The following is a 12434-nucleotide window of genomic DNA, read 5'->3' on the forward strand; positions in this document are numbered from 1 at the left end:
CACACACACACACACACACACACACACACACACACACACACACACACACACACACACACACACACACACACACACCACACACGCACACACACACACGCAGTCATAGACATCAAGGGTGGTAGAGGTGCAGCCGGAGCCAGGGTGGGGTGGGGCGGGGAGCACATGGGGATAGCCCCGACCGGAGGCACGCTTCTAGACTTGTGGATGAGGCAGAAAAGCCATTATAGATTGTTATGGTTGGCTGATCGCTCTCTTTGAGCTGCTGAGCTGCAAACAAAAGCGGGCAGGCAGAAGCTAAAATAATGGATCTCTTTTCCACACGCCCCCTCCGGAGCATATCTGACCTTATGTGATCACAGATGCATGTTGAGAGATAGAAGGGAGTGTGTGTGTTTGTGTGTGTCTGTGTTTGCATGCATTCTGAAGTGCATGTGACTGTTTAAATGTGCAAAGGAAAGTCTTTGATGCAGGTGAGCTGAATGGTTTTAGTAGTGTTACATTTTCATTGACCAAAATGTTCTCGGGAGTTGATGTGCAAAAGGTATTAGTGTGATCCTCAGGTGTTACCAAGGAAACAAAGCTATATTTAGTAAAACAGACACACTCGGAAATGCATGCGAGTGTGAGTGTGGACACAAACACCCACACTAACATGAAAAGAACCACATCTTATTGAACACGATGCTGTCACCCTCCTTGCTTGACTTGAACCGCGATGTCGATTACTGTCAGCAGTGAGTGAGCACTAATGAAGATAAACAAGTGATTTATCACTGATAAGCTCACTGCACTGTGATTCAGTTACTTCCAGGAAGAAATGTGGATTAGAAAAGCTAGATGTGTTCGATTGATTTCCCCCCAAAATATGCCACTAGGAGCAATTTTACGAACAGAAGAGCTGTTTTGGAAGATATTATCCTTGATATAATACAATGACAGAAGCACACTCGCTCCAGTTATGTAATTGGGCTTCGGTGACATTGAGGGGAGTTACAGCTATCCATCCATCCATTAGTCTATAAATAGATCTGGAGCCATTTATAGACCAATGCCACATTGTGCAGCTTGAGTGCAGCCTTTTTACAAGAGGATTATGTCTCAGTTCTTTCTCTTTTTTACCCACTGCCATGCAAAAACCTACCTTGTTGTTTTCATTTCATTTTTGGTCTTTTGAGTTCATAACTGATGGCATCATAGTTCATGTTTCAGGCTCGCATGTTTCCTTTGAGTTAGTTCAAATTGTAGGGTTTACCTCCCTTTAACTAAAACAATGACTGGAAATGGCCTTAAAGCACTCTTAATCGGAAAACCACACATATATAAGGTTATACTAAATGAGGGAAATCCTGGTCAGACTACAAAAGCCCTACATATGTGCACATGAGCATTTGAACACCATGAGTTTTGGAAAGCTGTCTTTCAGTTGAATGGATGAATGGATGTTGTCAATGCTGATGTTTATCGTTCCTTCTCAAGTTGAATTTTGCTCACAGTTGAATACAATTTACACAATGTCATCAGTATCATTGCTTTCAAAACCATAAGTTGTTACTGAGTATGTTCACAATTTGAATCAGTATTCATTAGTATTTGAATTAGTATTTTCAACCCTTTGTCTGCATGTTTAACACAGAAGGCCACATATTGTTGACCTTTCAGTCTGACGTTTACCTGTTTTCCCAGAGTGTCTGTTTATAAAACTGTGTGTGAGACAATGACACAGCATTAAAATTTATTTTGTCAAATAATATTGAAAAAACAAGGAGCAATTTAGATTTTTTTTTTCTTCTTTTTGGGGGTGGGGGGGTGGGGGGGGGGGGTATAGTGCAATCTAGAGCTATTTCCCAACCAAACTGCTAAGAAAGCAGCAATGACTCACTGTTGAAACTGTTATTTCCTCTTATTGTGCCTGATTCAAACGCATCCGGGATCAGGACCTGAGTCTGGACCTTGACCTGGATTCCAACATGAGTCTGAGTCGACGGGCTTGTGTCTAGGCCTCGGAACTGACCTGGACCTGGACCTGGACCTGGACCTGGACCTGGACCAAGACCAACACTTCATAGGTACCTTATTGGCATTTTTAAAGGATATTTATAAGTTCCTTATTGGCACTTTAGACTCTGTATAGACACTTTACAGGCCCTGTAAGACTTCTTAAGGTCACTTTATAGATTCTTCATAGTCTCCTTATTAGAACTTTACTAGAGATTATTTATTAAAATTTTTTTTAACTCTTTGAATTAACTTTCTATGCCTTTTATATATGTCATTATTGGCATTTTAGTGCTCTATACACTCGATATGGGCACATCATAGGTTACTTATACTCTTTTTATACATTCTGTACAAGCTCTTTGAACACACTTTATAGGCAATCTCGATACACTTTTTAAACTCTGCATAGGTTCTTCATAGTTTCTTGTTAGGTACTTTATATATATATATATTATATATACAAGCATATTATAGGCTCTTTATACCAGATTTATAGGCTCTTTATAGGCACTTACTAGTTATCAAAGCAGTTCCACATTGCAGATTCCACATTGTCAATTAAAAAAAGCCTAAAATTCATCAACAAGAACCACAAAAAGCAACACTGAGGTAATACTAAAAAGAAAATTGAAATGGTTTCCACCTAAAACATTCCACATTTGCTTTGCAAAATATGACTTCCTTGAATGGGTTCAACGTCAAAGGAAATGCAAGGAATCTGTGTTTTGGGGATTTGGGAATATGCACATGAGTAAGGCAGTTGTTATTCGAAGCGCAGTGCAATGAAGCTTCATGCCAACTTTTAATCAGGCTTTTTCCATGTTTGGCTAAGATACGTGTATGAATGGATATCTGGTGTAGAAGGTATTCGGACACCTAATGTCCATTGACAAATGACCATTACACTTTAAAGTGATGTGTTTCAATGTTTATTTTGGTAATTGTGACCATTTTTGAATGTTTTAACTATATAAACAGATGGGAAAGATTTCACACTCAACTTTCTGAATCACAAACAGAATGTAAAATCACAAGCCAGAATAATTAAATATAACTATCCAAATAAATGTAACATTATTTGCGGCCATACAGAATGCTACTGCTAATTAACTATACTGGGAAGAAGCACATTTTGTAGAATAATAGAAGACGTCAAGATTTTACTGTCCAGTTGATACTGTTTCCCCTCCAGCCACCAGTATTACGCTTTGCTCCACCTTGTTGCACGGTGTGCTGGGTGAGATTGAGATTTCTTTTTAAAGTATTTGTGTGTGTGTGTGTGTGTGTGTGTGTGTGTGTGTGTGTGTGTGTGTGTGTGTGTGTGTGTGTGTGTGTGTGTGTGTGTGTGTGTGTGTGTGTGTGTGTGTGTGTGTGTGTGTGTGTGTGTGTGTGTGTGTGTGTGTGTGTGTGTGTGTGTGTGTGTGTGTCCATTTTAAACTCTAGAATTGTTTGCATTTATGTGTCAGAAGGTAAAACATAATTAGATCCAGCTCGAGCAACACAAACCATCATAAAAGACACACAACAAATCTTACCTCACCCCTTGTGGGTCAATTATTACATTTATAAACAGGCTGTGCATCATAGAAACTTGTTGAACCCATTATAATGGGGGGAAAACATCTATTTTTTGGCTCAATAATTAAATGAAATTTTTTTGTGGTACATTAACAAATCGAGTTTGAGTAACACTTACCTTTATCCAAGAGGAAATCAGTGTGTGCTGGGGTACTGTCAGCCCTGATAATGAGCGATTCTTGGTCATGTGTGAGTAATAAAACCCAATCAAGACCCTGTTTATTTCCTTGACTTGACCTCCTTTCGGAGCATGAATAAGTGGGATTATTACACAGATTGATTTCAGTTTTCGCAGTTTTAATGGATGCAATATGAAGCAAATCTTGGACAGGGTGTTTATGTGTCTATATGCGTGTGTGTGATTTGCAAAAACATCTTTATTGCTGCATACTGTGTAAGAGTCAGCAAATGTTGCTTTATTGTTAGCTTTTTTATATCCACAAACAATTCACACTTTTTTGCCTTCTTTTATTCCTCTCCTATTTTTATTATTATCTTTTTCTGTGTCTGTTGTTTCTTCTGCCCCCCCCCCGGTCCTCCCATGGGCCCACAGGAGATGATAAGGTGATGTCATACCTCCGCTTCCTGGCGATGTTAGTAACTGTACACTGTGTGCTGCGGGCCATGGTAAGTGTGTGTGTGTGTGCGTGTGTGTGTGTGTGTGTGTGTGTGTGTGTGTGTGTGTGTGTGTGTGTGTGTGTGTGTGTGTGTGTGTTGGTTTGGGGGGGGGGGGGGGGTGTAGCTTGTGTTTTTAAATGAGCGAGACAAAATGGAAAGAAGTAGAGGAGGAGAGAGTTGGTGGTGGAAGCACAGCAAAAGCTGGTTGGACAACATGTTCCTAAATGTTGTTTACTGGGTGGCAGCACACACATACACACAATCTGCCTCCATAGCTAATTAGCGCCCCAAAAAATTTTTTCAAGTCCATAACCTGTAAATATGACCTGAATTACTCTGTATAGGATCCATTTAAACATACATTGCGTTGAAGACCCAGTCTACAAATCCTTGAAAATACACACATGCAAAATGCAGGAAAACCAACTCAAAACAAAAATGGTTGTTTGTTTGTAGTTTGTTGTTTGTTGTTTGTTTTGTTGGTTCAGAGACACTCGAGCAAAGTGACAGTGACCAATACGGCTAAAATATGTTCATTCTAGCACAGCTCTTCTGTTGGGGTTAAGTTTAGGCACGTGACAGACTTTGTTCAAGAAAAATCAGTTCTTGGATCAAAATAGCAGACTTTCAGTGGTAACAATCATAAACATGTAGTAAAGGTTATGGAACATTCATGGTTAAAAGTAACCCAGCCTCCTCCCCACGCAGACTTTGTGGCTCTCCATCTGCGTCACCTCACTTCCTCCTTTGCTCCCACTGCTACAGCCCCTAAAGGGCACAATCCAAATGAAACATCATAGTAATTTTCTGCTACTTCTAGTTTAGTGAACTAAATTCAGGAAATATCCATAATAGTGTACAAGTACTAGTCTGTTGTTCTCCACTGGGGCAAAACGCCCTCTTTCGGTCCTACAGGTGAGTCAGATAGAGATTCCTTTTTTCCACAGTTGTGAGAAGTTATTTCCTGAAATACAGCTGATAAATGTCTGTCTCTTATTGTTACACAGCTAAACAAACATCCATTGTTCTATTATACTAACACATAATATGTTACTCTAATACAGTGGCCACTTTTAGTATAATTGTACTGTTAAAATCTCTGATAGTGCAGTAAGACCAGCAAAAAACAGGATTCCTTTACTCCTGCTGTACCTGTAAGACCTGCATGTGCCCCAAGCCCGAGGCAGGTACACTGGACAGCAGCGTGAAGCTGTAAAATAACATTGAGAGTGCGCCTGAAGCAGTTCCCTTATAAATCAAACATAAACCCATGCTTGCTGTGCTCTCCATCTTGGCCCACAGACGCACTTTGAATAGTCGTCACGTGGATCTTTGAGATCCACAAATGAGAGCAGAATGGTGTGCAGCTTCACCAACACCATTAAATGGATCACACCTTGCTTTTTTTATGCTGTACTGTTATCTCTCAGTATAAGTATACTCTCTACAAGTCTCATATTTAGTTTAAGGTGTTTTGCATTTATCGCTTGTCACATCAGAATTTTACTTCCTGTTATAGTCATACATTTGTGTAAGTCATTGCATTTTTCCCTGTCCACTCAATGTCAAGACTTAGGCCCTGTTTACATGACAGCATTTCAAGTGGAAGTTTTGATTTTTCGTAAAGTTCCACCTTGGGAGCCGTTTTTTAAAAAGTTGCATTTACACTGACTCCAAGCACATTTGTCATGTGAATAAACACCAAAAATGCAGAAAAAGTTTTGTTTTCTCATGAAAACGTTGTCGTATAAACATGGCCTTAACTTGATGGGGGACCTTTGTGCAATCAATATCATCTATAATTTAAAATGATAGAATTAAGCTGCAATCCAAAACCAAATCCAGGTGTAACAGGCACAGGTTATATATAGATCTATAAAAACTAGCAAATGCTTTTTAGTCCTCAGGAATTCCAACAACCTTTAATAGAAATATATTTTATGGCGAAACATATTTGGAATTCTGCTATTTAGTATTGTCGTGAGACAAATCAGAACAACTTTAAATACATTGTAGCAGTAGCAAGTAGCAGCCTCAGATGAGAAGAAGACCAACATGGTGAAATTAAACCAGATTAGGGAATAAACACTGGAGCAGCAAATATCCTTTTTTAATGTAATCCTTGTTTATGTATTTAAAGATGCTCATGCAAAGTGCTGCGGAATTGTCATTTAGAAGTACACTATATTTTAGAGCATGCACAGTTTTAGGTTTAAACAGGTTGAATCATGTTTTGGGTTTTTTTAAACTTCACACAAGTATCTGAACTTAAATAACGTGTAGTTTTCTGGCCACGTCTCCAGGAGACAGTAGGAGTAGCTGCTTTCTTCGCCCAGCTTTGTTTTGTATGTCGTCTCATCCCTCTCCTTCCCCTCCTCTTCTCCTCTGTGCACACACACCTTCCATCAAGTCTGCACTTTCCAGCTCTCCCTCCCTCTCTTCATCACCTTTTCACCCTCTGAGGTCGGCACACAATTGGCCACTTCAAAAGGTTTGCTTTAGACATTCCTTTTGGAGAACGGGAGGACAATTATAGCTCCTCCTCTGGTCTGGGAACACACAGAAAGGATGTTGCCTAAAAACAGAAAGCAGAGGAAGTGGCTACAGAATGAAACGGGGAGTGAGTAAGGCAGAAAGAAAGACAGAGGAAGCCACAGTATCCTGCAATGACATGGTCACAGCCACAACCAAACACGATGTGATATCTGGGATGTGCGGAATCTCAGATATTTTCCAAAAATAGGCTTCAGCTGTTTGTCCAGAGATCTATTTTTCCTCCAGTCCGACCCTTTTTTTCCCCTGCTCCCTTTTTATTTTCATGTTCTGAATGACAGGAAGGGGAAAAGGGAAGAGGAAGGCGATAAGAAGTTAAACTTGGACGTGTCTTTCCCAGAAAGGAGACTGGGCAGCGACGCAAAAAAGAGTGGGAGTAACGTTTGCTTACGCATTTACTGCCAAAATAAGAATTATTCCATGATGACTTAAAGGGAAATGAAAAGAGGATATTGTAATACTTATTTCACCATGTTCTTGTCACAAGTAAGGTCATGCCTTTATGTTATGGGATAAGAATAGTTTTTATTTTCATGATAAAATAAATTACAAAAAAACAACAACACTAGCATCCTTTTTGTTTTTTACACTTTTGAAACACGAGTTTGTGATTCAAGATTCAAAGAAAAAAAGCTGATAATGTGATTTTAAATGTCCCTTTAACTCCAGAAACACTGTTGAATTGTCATATAAGCAGGTTTTTGGTGTTTGTGTTGTAGCAGAACTGCTTCTTAAATGACCATCATCCCATAAAAATTATACTAAACATCAGACGTGCTATTTAATAAAGTATCAACAGTTTGTTACGTAAATCAAGTGGTTTATCAAAGTCATGACTTTTCACTTTTTACTACCTACCGTTGAATATTAATATATATAGTTTTCTACATTTCACATTCCAAAAATTGGTTCGTTATTCTTGTTTTAATTGCCCTTTGATTTATCCTTTTTACATCCTTCTACATTTCAGAGCCTATACCTTTCTTTACTTTTAAGAAGTTGAATCATTCCTTTTCCCCTTACCAAAATGTGTTCTATATAAGAATGTTCAGTGAGGGAATATGTTAAATCCCATAAAACCTTCATGGTTAGAAATTTGTAATGTATTTATCTTAACCCCTGATCATCACTTTGTTGAAAAGATATTCCTTTACCACCGATATAGTGTTTTTAATGTTCTCCACAGTGGACTCAAAGGGTGTTGTGTGTGATTATGGGTGTATATTTGAGATTTCTGAAATTGAAATTCTGACCGAAGTTCGATTTTATCAACTGAATACTTGATTTCAGAAATTCTTCAGTAATATTTTTCATCGTACACATAGTTTTCTTGACCTGTGTTATCAAAAAGGTTCAATTATCATGGATTGAAAGATACACTGGTACAGTGTGTTTTAGTGGGGGCTTTTGATTTCACTTCCAAAAAATTGGTCAACCTACTCATTTGCTTCATTGCCTGGATAATCAAAAGTTTCCTTCCAACATACGTCATAAGTTCATCCCTTTCATTTCAGCAGAAATGTGACTAATACTTAAACAATTGAATTGTAAGCCTTTTCCTTTGTTCTTAACGTCATCAGGAAGTCTTAAACGCCACACATCATTGGAAATACGTACTTCTACAAGGTGTTTTTAAAGGAAGGAACCAGTCTTTAGTTTCCTATTAATTTCTGTGGTACAAGACAGCTGTTGCCGTCATGGGCAGAGTCTAATGTTCTGATTCCCACCACATAATGTGTGTGTGTGTGAACGTGTGAGTGAGTTTTAAATAATCTTCGGTGCCAGACTCCTGAGTGTCAGCAGTGTAAATTCCCAGCATGTCAAAAGGAATAAAGAAAACAGAAAGCAATGTGACTTCATTGCTAACGGTTCCATTCAGGATATTTTTGAGCGTTGCAGGCGTCATCGCAGCAGTTGGTCTGTGCGCCAGTGTGTATTTGTGTATGTGAGACACCACAGCTGAGGAGACAAGCCTGCTTCCGGTCTCGATGAGGTGTGTATGTGTGTGTGTGCGCGCGCGTGCACGTATGTGCACTTTCTCAGCTACAACAATAGATGGCAGTTCTCCCATGACAGTGTCACACTTTTAATCTGTTCTGTGTGAGTGCGTGTGTGTGTTTGTGTGCATTTGCCCACATCACACTGATATGACACTTGGCTCTTATCTTCTCCCTTTTTTTTTATTTTACTATTTCGTTAAGAAATTTGATGGTTTTTCTTTCTTTTTTTTTTAGGACAGTGCATTTCAAGGCCTCCCTTCATACATTTTATGTCCTTGACTGTTGGCATACATCAGCAATGAAAAACATATCCTTGTGTTGGTTTAAGGCTTATATGTCGTCTGCAACTGTTATTATTGTTTGAAGCATATTTTCCGGTTTGATTCTGTTACACCTACAATTAAATAAACATGTTGGTTAAAAATTATGTTACAGTAAGGCAGCATTTATTCTCTTAAAAGGTGAAAAAACATCCTAAACTGTTCCTTGAAGCAGCCTGATTCAGCAGCTGTGCATCCAAAAGTCATGCATTCTTGCATGAAAGTAATTATTGCTGCTGAGTAATAACTCTTGCATGTTGCTGGTTTAGTCTGCATTTAGTCTGCACACTTGCATACCTCAAAAATTGGTGTTGTATACATGACTGTGCAATCATTTGGATTTCGATCATGTTGGAAATGTAAAGCTGCATAGAATAAGTTACTTTTGACTCTGTTCCTCCGGTGTAATGAGGGTAGGCTGCATCTCTGAAGCCCCTCAGAATTTGTCCATCGAGCAAAAATCATCTATTAGGGAAATTGTTGGTGTTGGGCAGACCACAAACATGTGGGCGATTCTCTGGGTTGTCAAAATGCTCCCTCTTGCTTTTCCTGTCCCCCTTAGTTACCCTGTCTCCTCCTTTCCGCCTCTCTCTTTCCCCCTTTACGTCTCAGAGAGCAATAGCAGATGGAAGGACCTGTGTCAGCATTTCCAGTTGGATCAGTTGACAGATATGCATCTTCTGCTTCCGTTCCTGTTTGTGCATGCGTGCGTTGTTTGTGTGAAGGAGAAAGGTGAATGGATTATCATGCATGCAGTAATGTTAACAAGGTGTCCCCTTTTTTATTACAAGGCCACCAGGACAGGATGAGAGTGGAGGACGAGCCACCGCAGAGGCTTAGTTACTTCATAGATTATCAAATAAAAAAACATTTTGATTATGCATTCACTATCCCGAGAGTCTGCTCGACACAAAACGGTTAGTTTACTGACGAGCATTCTTCATCGTTTGGAGGCCTGTAATTAGGGGGCTTCTCTGGTGGGAAGAGTGCAGAAAAGCAACCGTTGACTGACGAGACAAAGCCCAAGATGGAAAAGATGCGCAGATGTGCCGAAATAAACACAAGCAATGTCATTGAAAAAAACAAGGAAGAATCAATACTTGAGGAGAAAAAGATATGCAGGAGGGAAGAGTGAAGAAAGAAGAAATCAGGCAAAGAGACGAGTAACAGATGAGAGAATGTGTCCCAGTTCCAGGGTGTGTACGTCTCTATGTGTGTGTGTGTGTGTGTGTGTGTGTGTGTGTGTGTGTGTGTGTGTGTGTGTGTGTGTGTGTGTGTGTGTGTGTGTGTGTGTGTGTGTGTGTGTGTGTGTGTGTGTGTGTGTGTGTGTGTGTGTGTGTGTGTGTGCGTGTGTGTGTGTGTGCTGGAGTGGTTTGTGTTGCAGGGATCTTGGCTGCTGTCAGGCTTGGGGACTCCCAGAGGAAGCCAGTCCTTGTTCAGTTTACAGTGAATGATTCCCTTCCTGCCCTGCTCAGCCCTGCAGGCCAATGGCCAACCAGGTTTGTGTGTGTGTGTGTGTGTGTGTGTGTGTGTGTGTGTGTGTGTGTGTGTGTGTGTGTGTGTGTGTGTGTGTGTGTGTGTGTGTGTGTGTGTGTGTGTGTGTGTGTTCATAGGGTGGCCTGGTGGAAAGGACTTTATGTCCTGTTAAGTCAATGAGAGGTCACAGGTTGTGTGATGGTGCAGAGTTTGTCCACCAGCAGCAGCAGCAGTGTGTCTGCTCATTGTTTCCCAGTGAAGCAGGCCTACTCGTGTTGATCTTTGCACACCAGATGTTCCTATAACACTTTTTACGAGAAAAAAACAAATAACTTTTTGTGATTTGAAAAAAAAAGAAGTTTTCCATTATCTCTCAGTTCCTTCAGTCACACTTTGGTTGATTTGGTGGCTCGTCTTTTATTGGATAGTCCGAGGTGCAAGCTGAAGAGACAAAGACAAAAGCATGTCATTAGAGAATACATTTTTCAATACCTGAAAAAGAAATTGATAAACCTATCTAAAGTTACCAGCCACAATCAATTTTTCTCCATCGCTTTCCCAACTTGTGCATTTCTGTCGCTTGTACACAGCGTTGAAATTAGTAACACAATTTGATTTGACAAACTAAATATAGATTTTCTTGAAATCCTTGTCAAGTATGCCACAGAATAACTGGTAACAGTTGCAGTCAAATGCATTTAGTCAAATGTGCACTACTTCAGTAGAGTGGACGCAACTTGTATGATGAGATAAAATCTGACACAGAGTTTTAATAAATCATCACCACATCTGGTGGAAAATAGGATTAAGAGAATATTAATTCAGATCTGATTTGACATTTACAAACATTAATTGTTACAATGGGAACATGTCGGGCTCCCAGTTTGTGAAAGTAGTATGTCATCCTCATGGGGCTTCACTAATGATCCCTCTGTAGTATTTCCCGCCAACTCTGTTTCAATCCCACAATAATATGGAACTTGCTTGGAGACGTGAATCAGCTCCAGTCTTCTCAAAATCACGTTCCAGCGTTTCCTCCAGGATCTTTTTCCTGGCGCTGCGGCCTCTGAAACAACATTTCAGGCCTTGTTCTGTCTCAGCCGTTACATATTAAAGTGTGGATTGGAAGAAAAATGCTATTGCTTCCAAAAATGTGGTGAAAACACTTGATCTGGGTTACCGGAGGTCCTGCAGTGTGTTGTGCGGCTGTCATCTGTTACACTTTTATTGGGACAAAGATTTCAAGTGGAAAGCACAACATATTCAGAAAATAAGCTTTTCTCTGGTATATCATATATTGTACTTTTAACACAGTGGATATGAATATATGATTACTTGCAGTTTATGATTAAAGACAAGAAACTTAGAAACTCCATCGACATACGCTAAACATGCAAAATTCATGTTTGGATAACAAGACAGAATGGGGGGGGGGGGGGGGGGGGGATCTGTTAGCACATTAAGGTGTCAAAGATCTGTCTTGAAAGATTAACTACTTGCTAATGCATGTGATCGTACCCCTGTACGGTGTCTTGGTGATTGCTTTTTCAGATGTTTCATTACATGGATTTGCTGTTTCATGCTGCAGAACCGCTAATGTCAGCTGGCTATCACGTGCTATTGACTGTAACTTTGTGGTTTCTTACATTTACCTATTATAGTCGTGATTTATGTTCACTGGGATTTGGTGAAACCTGAATGTGTAAGCATAATAAACACCAGTTTATAACAGAAGGCGCTATTGATGCCTGCTGTCTGATCACTGAAACTGAAACAATGCTGCCATCTTGTGGCCAGTTATATGTTTTCAATGGCATTTTATCTAAAGTGGGCCACATGAAACTTCCCACTTCCTGGATCTTTCACAGGTGTAAACTATAAACTATGCACA

Source organism: Lipophrys pholis (assembly GCF_963383615.2).
Source record: "Lipophrys pholis genome assembly, chromosome: 16".
Classification (NCBI taxonomy): domain Eukaryota; kingdom Metazoa; phylum Chordata; class Actinopteri; order Blenniiformes; family Blenniidae; genus Lipophrys; species Lipophrys pholis.